The 18,413-nt window shown below is 38.0% G+C and overlaps 1 pseudogene; it reads left to right on the plus strand.

Moving 5' to 3' along the window:
• Positions 1-7,617: 7,617 nt before the first annotated feature.
• LOC133237065 (butyrophilin-like protein 2) overlaps positions 7,618-18,413 on the plus strand; it is a 36,090-nt pseudogene continuing 25,294 nt past the window's right edge.

Consider the following 18,413-nt stretch of genomic DNA (forward strand, 5'->3'; position numbering starts at 1 on the left):
TTTCCTGCATTGGCAGTTGAATTCTTTACCACTGAGCCACCTGGAAAGCCCACATGTGTGTATATCTGCATTTCAGTGTAAAATAGGATGGCCTAACAAAAGAAGCAGATGACACCACCCTTATGGCAGAAAGTGAAGAGAAACTAAGAAGCCTCTTAATGAAAGTGAAAGAGGAGAGTGAAAAACTTGGCTTAAAGCTCAACATTCAGAAAACGAAGATCATGGCATCTGGTCCCATCACTTCATGGGAAATAGATGGGGGAACAGTGGAAACAGTGTCAGACTTATTTTTCTGGCCTCCAAAATCACTGCAGATGGTGATTGCCACCACGAAAATAAAAGATGCTTACTCCTTGGAAGGAAAGTTATGACCAACCTAGATAGCATATTAAAAAGCAGAGACATTACTTTGCCAACAAAGGTCCATCTAGTCAAGGCTATGGTTTTTCCAGTGGTCATGTATGGATGTGAGAGTTGGACCGTGAAGAAAGCTTTGCACCGAAGAATTGATGCTTTTGAACTGTGGTGTTGGAGAAGACTCTTGAGAGTCCCTTGGACTTCAAGGAGATCCAACTGGTCCATTCTAAAGGAGATCAGTCCTGGGTGTTCTTTGGAAGAAATGATGCTAAAGCTGAAACTCCAGTACTTTGGCCACTTCGTGCGAAGAGTTGACTCATTAGAAAAGACTGTGTTGCTGTGAGGGATTGAGGGCAGGAGAAGGGGACAACAGAGGATGAGATGGCTGGATGGCATCACCAACTCAATGGACGTGAGTTTGAGTGAACTCCAGGAGTTGCTGATGGACAGGGAGGCCTGGCATGCTGCAATTCGTGGGGTCGCAGAGAGTCAGACATGACTGAGTGACTGAACTGAACTGAACTGAACTGAACAAAAGAAGAATGACTGATATTGTGCATCCCTTAAGAATTCTGGCCTTATCTCCTATTATGGTTTTATTTCCTAAACTATAATAGACATGTAAGACAACCCAGCCTCTGATTGGTAACATGTCCTCCAATTTCCAGAAATATAGATCAAATTGGACGAGACAGTACACTATGAAAGAAGTCCAAATTTTTGTTTTTGTTTTTTTGTTTTCTTTCTTCTTAACATTATGCTTTTATTTGGAATGAATCACTTATTTCTCCCTTCTACTTTTCAGAGGAAAATGAATAGGAAAATACATACCAATAATGTATTCTGCTGTGTACATTGTCATTCTCTCATCTATTTCTTATGCTTTTGCCTTCAACTCTTTTTTTTTTAATTTAAATTAATTTATTTTAATTAGAGGCTAATTACTTTACAATATTGTATTGGTTTTGCCATACATCAACATAAATCCGCCACAGGTGTACACTCTTAAAGATCATCTCTCTTGAATGCAAACTGAGACATGATTTTAAATGCTTTTATGTGAGTATCTTATTCATCCAACTCAAGTTACCCACTTTCATTTGCTATTCAATTTATGGCATTATTACCTGTCTTGTCTTTCTAGTCATTGCCATCAAAGGAGACAGAGCCTTTCTGTGAACAGAATTTTATTTGTAAGATAGGTGCCAAGTTTGTGTATTCTAGTTTGTTGACCTATTATTTTTCTCCAGGATAAACTCAATTGATATAGATACCTCTTCAGTTACATTTAACATCTCTTTTCTATTCCTTTGCTGTTGTTTAGTCACTAAATCATGTCCAACACTTCCCAACACTTTGCAGTGTAGCCCACCAGGCTCCTCTGTCCATGGAATTTCCCAGGCAAGAATACTGGAGTGGGTTGCCATTTCCTACTCCATGTCATGTATCCAACCCAGGGATCGAACCCGTGACTCCTACTTGGCAGGCGTATTCTTTATCATGAAGCCAAATCAGGTAAGACCTGAGTCAATATATACCAGAGAGTAAATTATAAAAGGGCTTTCAATTTTGTCCATCTCTTTTCTTGACAAAATGCCTTCATTTGGAATGGATTCCTCTTTCCCTTCTACTTTTTAGAGGACAGTGAACATAAAAAAGGCAAGTACCAATAATGTATTCCCCTGAGGACCTTGTCATTATTTCATCTGTTTATTGTACCCTTACCTTCAACAAGCAAGGATCTCCTTCTTCAACTCACACAGACACATATTTTTATTTGATTCTTGTCTTGTTCATTTATTTTCCCAACTGAGGTTGCCCTCTTCATTTGCCATTCAGTTTCCCCCATTGTTACTTCTTTGATTGGTCTTCTTGTTGCAATCAAAGGAGCAGATAGTTGTTTTCTCATTAATTTTTCAAGATACCTTTGAAATTTCAACGTGTTTAAGGTTTATGATATGCCAGATTTCTCTTTTAAAAAACCAGATCATTTGATTTAAACCTCCTTTACTGTCATTTAGTACTTTCCCCGCCATGTAATATAGTGGAGATCAGCATTTTTAAGGCTGGTTTAAAACAGAAACTCAAATTCAACAAAATTCCATAATAACTGGTAGACAAAATCTTTGAGCATAGATGCACCCAGAAACCTAATTCTATGTTAGGCAATTTTGGAGCAGTGATTCTGTTTTCTCTAATGCAGTGTTTGAAGTAACTTTACATATGTAGCTACCACATTATGAAAAATGACTGTATATTTAACAGCAGTCAAAGCTGAAAGAAAAGAAAACAAACCATAGAAAAAGTGAGTTCTGATTCCCTGTGTGTTTCTCTGTGTGTGTGAGTGTGAGTAGTCTTCTGCATCCTGATAGTGGAAATTTTAAATACAAATATTTAAATAATTTTAAATTTCATATTTTGTGTCTATCTCATGAAATTTACATTGATTTTTGCATTTATATTTTTCAGAAGAACTTCAGAAAAAGTTGGTAAGTTTTCAGATATCTTTTATGCCTGAAGCCCTTTAAGAAATTGGTTTCTGGATGTCTTTATGATTCCCTGCCTTTTTAAAAATCTATAAGCCAGTACTCTTGCCTGGAAAATCCCATGGACGGATAAGCCTGGTAGGCTGCAGTCCATGGGGTCGCGAAGAGTCGGACACAACTGAGCGACTTAACTTTCACTTTTCCCTTTCATGCATTGGAGAAGGAAATGGCAACCCACTCCAGTGTTCTTGCCTGGAGAATCCCAGGGATGGGGGAGCCTGGTGGGCTGCCGTCTATGGGGTCACACAGAGTCGGAAACGACTGAAGTGACTTAGCAGCAGCATAAACCATTTACCCATTTGTTGGCTGCCTCCACTCCAGGATGTCTGTTTTTCACATCTAAAATTTCAGTGTTGGACCTCTCCCTATTTAAGTTCTGATCATTTCTGTCTCTGTAACTTCCATACATTCGTATCTCCTATTTTTATGTTATTTAATTCATTCTAAATAAACATTGACTTCTATCTTGTAGTGACACTATTCTGGCAACATAAACTTCTATATTTGTTTGTTTTAAAAATAATTTTCCCTCCTTAATTTTGAAGGATATATCACTAACTATAGAATTCCAGTTTTAATTTTTTTTTCATTTTCAGACTTTCAAGTTGTGATTTGATAGTCTTCCAGTTTGCATATTTAATGACAAAGAACTGTAAGAAATACATTCTTGTATTTATTTTATTTTTGTTAAAATTTCTTTTTCTCTGACTGTTTCCAAATTTTTTTAAAATGTGCCTTAGTGAGGAACTCTTTTTGTTTGTCCAGTTTGGAGTCAGGTCTGGCTTTTAGTTTTATAAAATTGGGAGAAATTTAGACAATTATTTCTTCTTCATTGTCCCTGCTCATTCTACTGCTTCTAGGATCTAAAACACATGTGTGTCAATTCAGCTGATGCCATTTTTTCTCTGTGCTTTAGTTCGGTTATAATTTTTGTCTCAAATTTTAATATTTTTGCTTCTGCAGTGCTTAATATATACCCCTATGCAGTAAATTAAATTTTCAAAGACTAGTTTTTTCCGTAAGCATTCTATTGTCTCCTTTTTGTACTTTGTATTTTTTTCTTACTCTATTTTATGTTTTTTAAATTAATGTTTATATTAATAATATAAACCAAATACTATCTTTAAACCAGTATTTAATTCCCTAATATCTGCAATTCTTGGTCTTTTTCTTTAGAATCTTTCTCTCCTAGTTATGGATTAAACTTTTCTCCTTCACCTAGTAAGTAATTGCTTGTAGGATGTTGGATAGTTTGAATATTATGTTGTTGACTGCTGGCTTCTGTGTTTTGTTTTTTTTTTTGAGCATTGAATTTGTCTGGCACAGAGTTTAGTTACTTAAGAATTGCCTTGGTTCTTTTAAGGTTTGTTTTAAATTTTGTCAAATCAAGATTAGGGTAGCCTTGAATATGTAATTAATTCTGTCTTACCACTAGATTTGCCCATATTTTGGTGTTTTCTCAGGGCCTATTTGTGCAATGAAGGCTCTTCTTTCTAGCTGCTACTAACTTGAATGCCTTCCAGTCCTATAGAACTCCTATAAATAGTATAGATTCTTTGCCATTTTTTGCCTCACTTCGTTAGTTGCACCCCATGTAAGCATAGCTTAAACTCAGCAATAGAATCAAGAAATCTAAGCCAGTATTTGGAGTTATTTCTTTAAAAAGTTTCCTCCTCACTGTATTCAGTTATACAAAACCAGCTCCCTTGACCCACAGAAACTGATCTTACTGGCTTCACCTGAGGATTACCACAAGATTCTCTTGGTCTCACTCCTCTTTCAATTGGAGTCCAGAGAGCGCCTCAAGGCAGAACACCAGGATCGTCATAGGACTCAACTTGAGTGAGTGAGTGAAAGTCGCCAAGCCATGTCTGACTCTTTGAGACCCCATGGGCTATAGTCCATGGAATTCTCCAGGCCAGAATACTGGAGTGGGTAGCCTTTCCCTTCTCCAGGGAATCTTCCCAACCCAGGGGTCGAACCCACCAGATGAGCCACAAGAGAAGCAAGGACTCAACTTGTTTGTTCTTGTTTGCTTAGGAATTATAAGAATTGTAAGACAATGCTTGAAAATAATATTTTTCCATCTCTTTAAATAATTTGAAAATTATTTCTGAAGAGATTCACAGAGAGCTTACTACAAATATTTAATTTCTTTTTTTTTTCTGAAGTGATATTTTAGTTAGGAATGCATAGTAACTATTCAGGGAGATTTTTCAAAGTAAAAAGAAATGATTGATTAATCGTCTTTGAAAAAATTGTATATAACAAATTGAATTTCTCTTTTATTGAGAAAAATCACTAATAAAGCCATGTAAGAATTTGTGAAAGAGAAGTAACGCATAAATTTACAGGGAAAAGAGAGAAGAAAAAGGCAGAGAAAATAAGAAAGAAAATATAGAAGTCTGTTAGGAAATAGTGGCCTCCATAGAGAAGGATGAACAATGAGGGAAGAAGGAGAACATGAAAAGAAGAGAAGAAACAAGAGGAAGAGAAAAAGTAGAGGAGAGGAAAAAGAGGAAGAAGAATCAGAGAAAACAATGCCACTCTAGCTCTAAGACTGAGATTTGTCTAAATCTATCTTTATACTTGTTCAAATTAATATTACCATAAAAATGAAAGTAAGCCCTGCATAAATGATGTGTGTGTGTGTTTCTTGGCTCAGTCATTTTTGACTCTTTGTAACTCCATGGACTGTAGCTAGCCAGGCTACTCTGTCCTTAGGATTATGTGGGCAAGAATGCTGGAGTGTGTTGTCATTTTCTTCTGCAGGGGATCTTACTGACACAGAGATCAAACTGGCATCTTCTGCAGCTCTTGCATTGCAGATGGATTCTTTACCACTGAACCACCTGAAGTGAAGTGAAATGAAAGTCACTTAGCCGTGTCCAACCCTCTGCATCCCCATGGACTATACAGTCCATGGAATTCTCCAGGCCAGAATACTGGAGTGGGTAACCTTTCCCTTTTCCAGGGGATCTTACCAAGCCAGGGATCAAAACCAGGTCCCCTGTTTTGCAGGCAGATTCTTTACCAGCTGAGCCACAAGCCCCCTGGAAGCCAATTAATGATATGAGAAATACACAAATGGTTAATGAAAACATTTATTTACTTCCTCCCCACTTCTTCCCATTACAGTGGTATTACTGAACATTCGTTCTCTCCTGAGTGACTACAGTAACCTCCTAAACTTACTACATGTTTTTCTGCTCAAAGGATAACATTAGGTGCTCAGGAGCATTTGTGTGCTTAGTAAATTAAATTCAGTAAAGGAGAATCTTTGGATAAGTTGAAAGTATCCTTGGGTATCTAATAAACTGCTTGAGAAAAAATAAAATATGATTATGGCAAAAACAATCCTAACAGAGAAATTCTGAGTTGGGAAAATGGGGAAGAACTTAGGGCTGGAAGTTGAAGAGAGATTTGCCTCAATGCTTTATTGAGATCTAGTTGAAATACAGGAAGTAGTACTTGTGAAAATGTTTAATTGAATACATTGTAACATACATACACATCCATGAAGCAATAACAACACTTAAAGAAATGAAACTATCTATACCATTAAGTTTTCTTATGACTTTTGTAATGATCCCATCAGGCCTTTTTCTGCCCCATCTTGTTCCTATGTAATCATGAATGTCTTTCTGAATACAGATTATCTCCTATTTTTGAGAATTTTATGAAAATGCACACTTTTAATATAATTTTACATTTGGCTTACTTCACTCAGAATACTCATTTTGTAGTCATGCATATTGCTGCATGTATTCACAGTCTACTTTTTATTCTCTACTGTTGTGTATTATCCCATTGTAGTCATATGCAGCAATTTTTTTATCCTTCTTCTGTCAATGAATATTTAATTTTTTTCACATTTTTGGCCTGTACAGGAAAGTTGCTGTGAACATTCATTTGCAATGTTTATGTAAAAATTCCATTTTAGTTCTTTTTCATGGAGAGGAAAGTCTGGATCATAATATTAACTTTATTTCTACATTTTGAAGACACCATAACACTGTTTTCCAAAATGGTTGTACAAATTTCTCATGAAAATTTCAGTTATATTCTGTTTTTGGAATAGAATTTAGGAATTTATCTCTTTAATGTAAATAAGAAGTCTCATATGACTACTGCTACAGATACATTTTTGCACTAATGGGTGCCTTCACCATATGCTTCCTCCTCACTTTTTAAGTACTTGTCTCCTGTTGTTGTTGTCTAGTCCTAGGTCCTATCTGACTCTTTTGCAATCCCTGTAGCTTCCAGGCACCTCTGTATATGGGATTTCCAGGCAACAACACTGGAGTGGGTTGCCATTTCCTTCTCCAGGGGATCTTCCAGACCCAGGCATTGAACCCGAGTCTCCTGCATTGGCAGGCAGATTCTTTACCATTGAGCAACCTGGGAAGCCTCCCTGTGTCCTACATGTGTCTATACCTGCATTTCAGTGTGAAAAAGGATGGCCCGACAACAGACTGATGATTGATATTTGCATCCCCCCAAAATTCCTGCCCCATCTCGTCTTAGGGTTTTACTTCCTAATTAAGTTCCTTTTGTACAAAGGGGTGGAGGGATATAAAACAGCCCAGCCTCTGATTGGTGAAATGTCCTTTGGAAATTTATGGCCTCGGTTTTCACAAATATACATCAAGTTATACCACACAGTAAACTATGAAAGAAGTCCTAATTTTGGATCTCCTTCCTTCTTAACGTTATGCTTCTGTTTGGAATGAATTGCTTACTTCTTCCTTCTACTTTTTCAAAGGAGAGTGAACAGGAAAAAGGCAAGTTCCGAATGTATTCTACTGGGTACGTTGTCATTCTCTCATCTATTTCTTATGTCCTTGCCTTCCACTCTTAAAGAACATGTCCTTTAATGCAAACAAAGACATAGTTTTACATGCTTTTATGTCAGTATCTTTCCTTCCACCTTAAGTTACCCATCTTCATTTGCTATTCAATTTATGGCATTATTACCTCTTTAATATTTCCAGTCATTGCAATCAAGGAGACAGAGCCTTTCCATGAATATTTTTGTTGCCCAGTCGCTAAGTCATGTCCAACTTTTCGTGACCCCATGGACTGCAGTGAACCAGGCTTGCCTGTTCTTTACTATCTCCTGGAGTTTACTCATGTCCATTGAAAAGTTAATGCCATCCAACCATCTCATCCTCTGTGGTTCCCTTCTCCTCCTCCCCTCAATGTTTCCCAACTTCAGGGTCTTTTTCAGTGAGTTGGTTCTTTGTATCTGGTAGCCAAATTATTGGAGCTTCAGCCTCAGCATCAGTTTCCAATGAATATTCAAGGTTGACTTCCTTTAGTATTGAATAGTTTGATCTCCTTGTTGTCCAAGGGACTCTCAAATGTCTTCTCCAGCACCACAGTTCAAAAGAATCAATTCTTCAGTGCTCAGCCTTCTTTATGCTCTATCACATGCATGCATTACTAATGAAAAATCATAGCTTTGACTATGCAGAACTTTATCAGCAAACTGATGTCTCTGCTTTAATAATTTCCATGAAAAGAATTCTTTATGAAGATATGTGCCAAGTTTGAGTATTTCAAATTCTGACCAATCAGTTTTCATCAGTTCAGTTCAGTTCAGTCGCTCAGTTGTGTCTGACTCTTTGAGACCCCATGAATCACAGCACACCAGGCCTCCCTGTCCATCACCGACTCCCTGAGTTCACTCAGACTCACGTCCTAGAGTCATTGATGCCATCCAGCCATCTCATCCTCTGTCGTCCTCTTCTCCTCCTGACCCCAATCCCTCCCAGCATCAGAGTCTTTTCCAGTGAGTCAACTCTTCACATGAGGTGGCCAAAGTATTGGAGTTTCAGCTTTAGCATCATTCCTTCCAAAGAAATCCCAGGGCTGATCTCCTTCAGAATGGACGGGTTTTCTCCTTGCAGTCCAAGGGACTCTCAAGAGTCTTGTCCAACACCACAGTTCAAAAGCATCAAGTCTTCGGCACTCAGCCTTCTTCACAGTCCAACTCTCACATCCATACATGACCACCAGAAAAACCATAGCCTTGACTAGATGGACCTTTGTTGGCAAAGTAATGTCTCTGCTTTTCAATATGCTGTCTAGGTTGGTCATAACTTTCCTTCCAAGGAGTAAGCGTCTTTTAATCTCATGGCTGAAGTCACCAACTGTAGTGATTTTGGAGCCCCCAAAAATAAAGTCTGACACTGTTTCCACTGTTTCCCCATGTATTTCCCATGAAGTGATGGGACCAGATGCCATGATCTTCGTTTTCTGAATGTTGAGCTTTAAGCCAACTTTTTCACTCTCCACTTTCACTTTCATCAAGAGGCTTTTTAGTTCCTCTTCACTTTCTGTCATAAAGGTGATGTCATCTGCATATCTGAGGTTATTGATATTTCTCCAAGATAATCTCACTTGACACAGATCTCTCTTCACTGACACATAATACCTCTTTTCTATTACTTTCTTTTTATTTAATTTAAAGAAATGAGTTTTTCCTTACTGGAAGGTATATGAGCTTACATTAGTTTCCTTTCTTTTAAAGTGAGGAATTGTATCCTAAAAGGCATCTAAATTTAGGAAAGTTACAACTTGGAATACAGATTGATGTTTTAGTCTGGTAAACCCAGGAGAAATCAGAAAAGACTACATAGTGGATGTAACGTCGCCAGAAAGGTTTCCTCCAATAATTTAAGACAAGTAAAAGTGTACCTGGTACATAAAAACTTGAATTCTATAAATTCTAAGGGCTCTCAAACGCTGTCTTTTAATAAAATTTCAATTCTGGAAACTAGCTAATCTCTTGAAATTTGCATGAAAATTTAAGGGACTTCAATGAAGTCTGGAGTCACATTATAGAAAGAAGATAAAACAAGTATGTAAACCACAGCTTTCTAACACTTTGCTTATGTAATCCTAGTATTTTTTTCCTCCATTAACTCATTTTTACCAATGATGTTTTCCCCAAATGCATGAATCAGTCATCAGTATCAATTTTATTCCATTTGTTTTCTGTTTGTTTATAAGAAGTTTGTTTGCTGAGAAATTTTCTACTATTATCTAGGTTATTATGTAAGTAATGGACCAAATTCGGTTAGAGCCATATCACTCAATTTTTTTTATTTTCTGCAATAGATGATAAAATCAAAGTGTACAGGCTTTCAAGTTATTTTGAAAGTCCTGTGAATTTGTAACATAATTAATTTTATTGCAAATTTGTTAAATGCAAAGAATTAGAAATCATCAGACTTGCAAAAAGTTTGTACCCATACATACATTGATTCACTTTCTCAACAGGTTGTGACATCTTCTAAAAAGACCCTTTTCAGAACTTATACCTACATTTATCCATGATTACACAAATAATGTTTTTACTTTAAAAAATATTTTTAAATCTGTCATATGTATAGTATTTGTTGTAAAAATATTTTATTATTTTATTAAATACCTGTGTATTCTAAATTTTGAATTAGGAATTCTATACTTGGACATTTTCATCTTTTATTTTCTGTTGATTGTCTATGATATTTACATGAATGTTTTTTTTGTTTGTTTGTTTGTTTGTTTACTTTTCAGATGTACTTCAGATTGAAATTGGTAATTTTTTTCTGATCTTTTTCTTTTGCAGATGTATTACCTAGAAATACTTTTTCTTAGTTTCCTTATTTTCCTTTGCTACAGCATTCAAGTACTATCTTCCAGATGATAATCATAATTTCACTATAAGGTTGGTTCAATGAAGAGGGTTGGACTAAGAAGGATAGTGTTTTCTCTATGTAATAGAAGGCTTTCTTTAACTTGGGTTCTTCAACTTGTCCTCCAAGATAGAATGCCTATGGTTTTGTTCAAGATTTTATCCCAGGTTTTAAAGGAATGGTTCAAACCCCAAACCTGGTGAGAGAGACATATTTTCTTTTTGATTTACACACTTTGTCTATTATAAGTCTCTTGTTGTCCTTTTATATATCTATTACTAATATTACATGTAAACCTGAGACTTGGTCCACTTTTCTCGACCATATTCTCAGTTCAGTTCAGTTGCTTGGTCATTTCTGATTCTTTATGACCCCATGGACTGCAGCACGCCTGGCCTTCCCTTCCATCACCAGCTCTCAGAGCTTACTCAAACTCATGTCCATCAAGTCGGTGATACCATCCAACCATCTCATCTTCTGCCATCCACTTCTCCTATGGCCTTCAATCTTTCCCAACATCAGGATCTTTTCCAGTGAGTCAGTTCCTCACATCAGGTGACCAAAGTATTGGTGTTTCAGCTTCAGCATCAGTCCTTCCAATGAATATTCAGGACTCTTCTCCTTTAGGATGGACTGGTTGGATCTCCTTGCAGTCTAAGGGACTCTTAAGAGTCTTCTCCAACACCACAGTTCAAAAGTATCAATTCTTTGACACTCAGCTTTCTTTATAGTTCAACTCTCACATTCATACATCAGTTCAGTTCAGTTCAGACACTCAGTTGTGTCCGACTCTTTGCAACCCCATGAATCGCAGCACACCAGGCCTCCCTGTCCATCACCAACTCCTGGAATCCACCCAGACTCACGTCCATTGAGTCAGTGATGCCATCCAGCCATCTCATCCTCTGTCGTCCCCTTCTCCTCCTGCCCCCAATCCCTCCTAGCATCAGAGTCTTTTCCAATGAGTCAACTCTCCGCATGAAGTGGCCAAACTACTGGGGTTTCAGCTTCAGCATCATTCCCTCCAAAGAAATCCCAGGGCTGATCTCCTTCAGAATGGAATGGTTGGATCTCCTTGCAGTCCAAGGGACTCTCAAGAGTCTTCTGCAACACCACAGTTCAAAAGCATCAATTCTTCAGCACTCATCTTTCTTCACAGTCAAACTCTCACATCCATACATGACCACTGGAAAAACCATAGCCTTGACTAGATGGACCTTTGTTGGCAAAGTAATGTCTCTGCTTTTCAATATGCTATCTAGGTTGGTCATAACTTTCCTTCCAAGGAGTAAGTGTCTTTTAATTTCATGGCTGCAGTCACCATCTGCAGTGATTTTGGAGCCCCCAAAAATAAAGTCTGACACTGTTTCCACTGTTTCCCTATCCATTTCCCATGAAGTGATGGGACCGGATGCCATGATCTTCGTTTTCTGAATGTTGAGCTTTAAGCCAACTTTTTCACTCTCCTCTTTCACTTTCATCAAGAGGCTCTTTAGTTCTTTGCTTTCTGCCATAAAGTTGGTGTCATCTGCATATCTGAGGTTACTGATATTTCTTCTAATTGAAATTAGGGTTAGGGTTAGGGTTAGCCATCTTGATTCCACCTTATGCTTCATCCAGCCTGACATTTCACACAATGTACTCTGCAAATAAATTAAATACTCAGGGTGATGATATACAGCCTTGACATACTCCTTTTCCCATTTGGAACCAGTCTGTTGTTCCATTTCCAGTTCTAACTCTTGCTTCTTGATCTTCATACAGATTCCTCAGGAGGCAGGTAAGGTGGTCTGGTAGTCCCATCTCTTTAAGAATTTTCCATAGTTTGTGGTGATCCACACAGTCAAAGAGTTTGGTGTAGTCAATAAAGCAGAAGTAGATATTTTTCTGGAACTCTCTTGCTTTTTCGATAATCTAACAGATGTTGGAAATTTGATCTCTGGTTCCTCTGCCTTTTCTAAATCCAGCTTGAATATCTGGAAGTTCATAGTTCATGTACTGTTGAAGCCTGGCTTGGAGAATTTTGAGCATTATACTCTCAGATGATCCAAAGTCTATAAATATTTTTCCTTATTTTCCTACTTATTTTCTCTTTCCAACCTTAGTTATTATTCACTTTTATTTAAATTCAAACAATAATTCAAGAAATTACTCTTCCTTTGGATATTTTATATTGCATTTGCTCAAGTAAACTTCACTGACAATGCATTTCTACAGTCTAAGGCTATTTTATGAGGTATTCCTACAATATTTTTTTGGTACCCCACTGTGTGAACTGTTTAAATTCTCATGACCCTATGTATCAGATAGTTCTCTTCAAATTGAAGTGAGTTTTTCATTTAGAATAGAGTTTAGAGATTTCTCTGATTACTTTAAAAATATGCATTACTTGACAAATATGCAGACATAACTATTTGCAGATGTATGGCTTTAATCACATCTTCCTTATACTGTTAAGAAATCCTGTCATATATATGCCTCTTTGTGTGTTTTCTCTCAGATAGGAGGACAGTTCAGTTCAATCATGGTGGGTAAAGGGGCAAGGAGATCCAACCAGTCCATCCTAAAGGATATTAGTCCTGAATATTCATTGGAAGGACTGATTTTGAAGCTGAAACTCCAATATTTTGGCTACCTGATGCGAAGAGCTGACTCATTTGAAAAGACACTGATGCTGGGAAAGATTGAAGGTGAGAGGAGAAGGGGATGACAGAGGATGAAATAGTTGGATGGCATCACTGATTCAATGGACATGAGTTTGAGTAAACTCCAGGAGCTAGTGATGGACAGGGAGGCCTGGTGTGCTGTGATCCATGGGGTTGCAAAGAGTCAGACACAACTGAGCGACTAAACTGAACTGAACTGAACTGAAATGGTTATCTCAGAAAGTTTCATCCTTTCATCTCTCTTGAGTCCTGGCTCTATAGCAATAGGATAAGATACGCGAATAAACATTAAAATGTCTACAGTCAGCAAAGAAGCATTTAGTTTTCTGTCTCTGTGCTGTTCTGTGTTTAGTCACTCAGTCGTGTCTGATTCTTTGTTTTCCTCATGGACTGTAGCTCTCCAGGTTTCTCTGTCCATGGGGATTTTCCAGGTAAGAATACCAGAGTGGGCTGCCATGCCCTCCTCCAGGGGATCTTCCTAACCCAGGGATCAAAGCCAGGTCTCCCGCATTGCAGGCAAATTCTTTACTGTCTGAGCCATCAGAGAAGCCCATAAATGTCTATAATTTTGATGAATTATCTCTTAAATGTAAATGAGGAGTTATTCAGCATATTCTTCCCCTTCTCCTTCCTGTCTTGTCTTTATTTCATGCTGTCTCTGTGATGCTCCAACTCTGTCCCTATCATCTTTTGTTTCTTCTATAATTCTACCTGTCTTACACTTACATGATAAAAATTTTTATTATCACATCTGAAAGAAAATGGAATATAAAGGTGATGCACGATAGAAAGAGAAAGTTCAAGGAATTCAAAAGAATAAATGGGATAAAGACAGGAAGGGATGAAAATGACAAGAGAGAAACAGGAAAGGAAAACAGGTAAAGGGTTTCCTATTTGTTATTTTCCAGCCTGGAGGAATGCACTGTTATATCCTGGTGAGTGATATGGACTCTGATGAAGAACATTCTACTATCAAAGATATTTAAATGAACACCTACAGTATGCAAAATAGTATACTGAAAATTAAAGAAACTCCAAAGTATACATAGGATGAAATCCATAGATTACTCAGTAACAGATATTAATGTGTTTGAAACATTAAATTTTAACAGTTTCTTTTGTTTCTTTAATTGTATCTTACATTGTGTTCTGAGCATATGTAAAGTGGTTTTCATCAGTTAAATGATGTGGAAACTGAGTTGAAAAATAAATTATTTGGTCAGACATGCCATGTTCCTTATTTCCTCTCTAACACTGTAAGTAGATTCTAGATATTTATCCTGCAAGAATGTCTACCCTTCTGACGGGCTAGGTATGGATCAGGTCTCAAGTCAGACATAATTTAGTAGATTGTAAACAGAAGTTCAAGGTATTAAAGAGTATTTTCTTTGGTTGCTATTATCCTTTAATTAATCCTAGGTAGTTTATACTCATTGTATTTTGGACAGACAGGCAGCTGTGTTTTTCAGATGGTAGGTTCTCATGTTCACTTGTTCCTTGTAGACTGGAGGAAAGAAGAATTCAAAGCTGGTGAGTATGTGATGATCCATGAGGGACCTTGCTGTTTGTGGGACAGTCTGGAGGAATGTTGGGTGGAAGTGAGCTGGATCTATCCAGGGTCAGAGGAGTCCTCACAGAATGAGAACCTCTGGCCCATGTCTACTGAGACCCTTCCCAGAAACATGATGGTCCACTTGTCTTTGCAGCAAATGTGACCCTGGATGAAGCCACTGCTCATCCTGTTCTCCTCCTGTCTGAAGAAGGGAAATGAGTTACCTGGCAAAACAAGTATCAAGATCTTCCCAGCTCCACACAGAGATTCGACTCTGTTTCCTGTGTGCTGGGTCAACTGAGCATCAGCTCAGGGAGACAATTCTCTGAGATGCAGGTTGGCAACACCTGTTCTTGGGACCTGGGAGTTTGTAGGGATAATGTAAGAAGGAAGGGTAGGGTCCCATTCATGTCCCCACAGAATGGTTTCTGGGCCATCAGGCTCTATGAAGGGGAGTACTGTACCCTCACCGCCCCAGCAACCCCTCTTACTGTAACAGGGAAACCCCTTAGTGTGAGGGTATACCTGGAGTATGAGGCTGGGGATGTGTCTTTCTATGATGTGACAGATAGATTTCACATTTTCACCTTTCACCAGAACACATTTTCTGTGTTGTCTGAAAATCTCTTTATATGTTGGTCCTCTGGCCACCTAACCATCTGTCCAGGTGAAGGAAAATAGACTGATGCTGTATTTCATAGGCCTAGTTTTCATGAATAATGTTTACTTTGGACTTCAGTGGTGTTCACAATTTTCCCCCAAAGACATACAAGTAGATTTTTTTCCTCCTCCTAAGTCGCTAATTCTCAAAATAAAGCTCTGGAACACAGATTGATGACTGCCTCACATATCAATGCGCCCTTCACCATTAGTTACAAAATTACTGTAGAACTGTGAACAGTTGTAACACAAAATTAATTATACATGGTCCTATACAGTTTCCTATTTTTCTTTTCATAGTCAATTCTCTCAAAATAGTTATCCAAATATTCCAGTTCTCTTTCCCTGTTTCTTATTTCTATCTCAATATACCCTATGTTATGGGCTAACCTCCAATATTCATGATATGAGCTTATTTGGGAGTAAAGTCATTCAAATGTAATCAGTAAAGATAAGGCCATACTGGAGTAGGGTGGGTCCTTAATCCAATGTGCTGGGTGTCCTTATAAAAAAGGAAATGTAGACACAGACATATATGTAGGGATGCTTCCCAGGGGGCACTTTTGGTAAAGAATCTGCCTGCCAATACAGGAGATGTGGGTTTGATCCCTAGGTTGGGAAGATCCCATGGAGGAGGACATGGCAACCCACTCCAATATTCTTGCCTGGAGAATTCCATGGACAGAGGAGCCTGAGGTTTATAGTCCATAGGGTCGCAAAGAGATGGACGCAACTGAAGTGACTTAGCATATGTGTGTATATAGAGAAAGCATCATGTCAGGCTTGGAGTTTTATTGTCACAATCTAAGACTGCTGGCAAATCGCCAGAAGCAAGGAGAACTGGTTGGAAGAGATCTTTTCCTAGCACCTTCAGAGTAAGCATGGCCCTTGCAACACCTTGAGCTCAAACTTCTAGCCTCTACAACTGTGAGACAACAAACATTTTTTTTTTAAAGCCACTTAGTTTGTTCTCTTTGTTACAACAGCCATAACAAATGAATATACTTTATTTTTATTCCAAGAATTTCATTGAACTTTTAGGGTTGCAAAGAGTCTGAAATGACTGATGTGACTTAGCATGCACATGTGTCAATACAAGAGATGAGGGTTTGATCTCTGAGTTGGGAAGACTCCCTGGAGAAGTAAACGACAACCCACTCCAGTATTCTTGTGGACATAATCCCATGGACAGAGGAGCCTGGTGGACTATATCCATGGGACTGTGAAGAGTCAGACACAAATGAAGGATTAAGCACAGATATGAACTAAGTGAAAAGACTCTTGCTTTTACAGGGGAAAATATCAACATTAATATACTTAACAAAATAGAAGTAAAAGTATAACTGGTGCAACCAATTAAAGACTAGACAAACACTTTTGAGAGGGCGGGAGGGAGAAAGTGTGGAGAAAAGTCAGAAGGAATGAAGATCCTTATAAGATGGGCTTGTTGTTCAGTCAGTAAGTTGTGACCAACTCTTTTGCAACCCCTTGGACTTTGGCCCACCAAGCTCCTTTGTCCATGGGATTTCCCATGGCAAGAATACTGGAGTGGGTTGCCACTCCCTTCTCCAAGGGATCTTCCTGACCCAGCGATGGAACCCATGTCTTCTGCTTTGTGCAGATGGATTCTTTACCACTGAGCCCCCAGTGAAGCCCTATAAGATGGGCAATTGCCAGCAATACTGGTAAAAGCTGATATAATTTCTATTGGATAATGCCCTCTCATGTTTGTAGACTATACTGTAAGTAAATAAACCTAAGACCTAAGTACCTGTATTAAAAAACATTTCTGAAACAAAGCCAAAATGAAGAAAACAATGAGCAAATTGTTTCTGGTGTGTTTTTACCTGGTGTGAATGGGAGGACAGAATTAACTAATACATTCTCATGAGAATATACTATATGGTAATTAAAATAATGCTCTGCTTAAAACTCATCAATAAAATAAGATGTACCATGAGGAAAGAAAAATATCTCTAAGAAGGGATTGGCAGGAGGAAGCCAAGAGACTGCAGTGCATGGGAAGGAAATGTTTCACAAGAAGGGCTGTTAGGTGTCTGGGTAATGACAGGAAAGAGAAAAATAAGGGGAAGAATGAGAAACTCCTCTTTGGAGGGTATTGGAAAGCAGACAGAATTCTCCCTTAGGGAACAACAGAAAGGTTGAATCATCTGTGGGCAATAAATTACCTCATAAGTGGAACAAGAATTAAAGTTGTACAACTTCACAACCACATGCTGAAGCATTGCTATTTTAAAAATGTGAAAAACATCTATGATCATCAATTGAGACCTAATAAAAACTGCAGAGTCTAGGCGATGCTTAAATTAAATATAAGAATTTTTTAACTTCTTTGAAAAAGGTTGAGTATATATGTTGTTAAGGTTGACTATACTCATAAATAGCCTTTTATAATGATAGGCACCACCTGTGCCCTTGTATACCTGTAAGGAGTACAGAACAGTTGCTGACACATGAAAAGGCTTCCTGAATCCTATATTGTCTATAGACTCAAAGCCTTTTTGTTTGGAAAAGAAATGAATAAGGTCCAGATTACTGGGTATATTTTTCAGTCTATCCTATTACACTTTTATGATTATATATATATATATATATATACACCTATTAGAAGTGAATGTGTGTAACGATCATTTGCACATAGCCTGAAGAACCAAACCTCTATGCACATCACACAGAGATTTCATATTCAAGAACTTTTGTGGGTTTTGGAATGCCAAACCTTCCTGCTGCTGCTGCTGCTAAGTCACTTCAGTCATGTCCGACTCTGTGCGACCCCATAGACGGCAGCCCACCAGGCTCCCCCATCCCTGGGATTCTCCAGGCAAGAACACTGGAGTGAGTTGCCATTTCCTTCTCCAATGCATGAAAATGAAAAGTGAAAGGGAAGTCGCTCAGTCGTGTCCAACTCTTCGCAACCCTATGGACT

The sequence above is a fragment of the Bos javanicus genome, chromosome 23 (assembly GCF_032452875.1).
Source record: "Bos javanicus breed banteng chromosome 23, ARS-OSU_banteng_1.0, whole genome shotgun sequence".
NCBI classification, from domain to species: domain Eukaryota; kingdom Metazoa; phylum Chordata; class Mammalia; order Artiodactyla; family Bovidae; genus Bos; species Bos javanicus.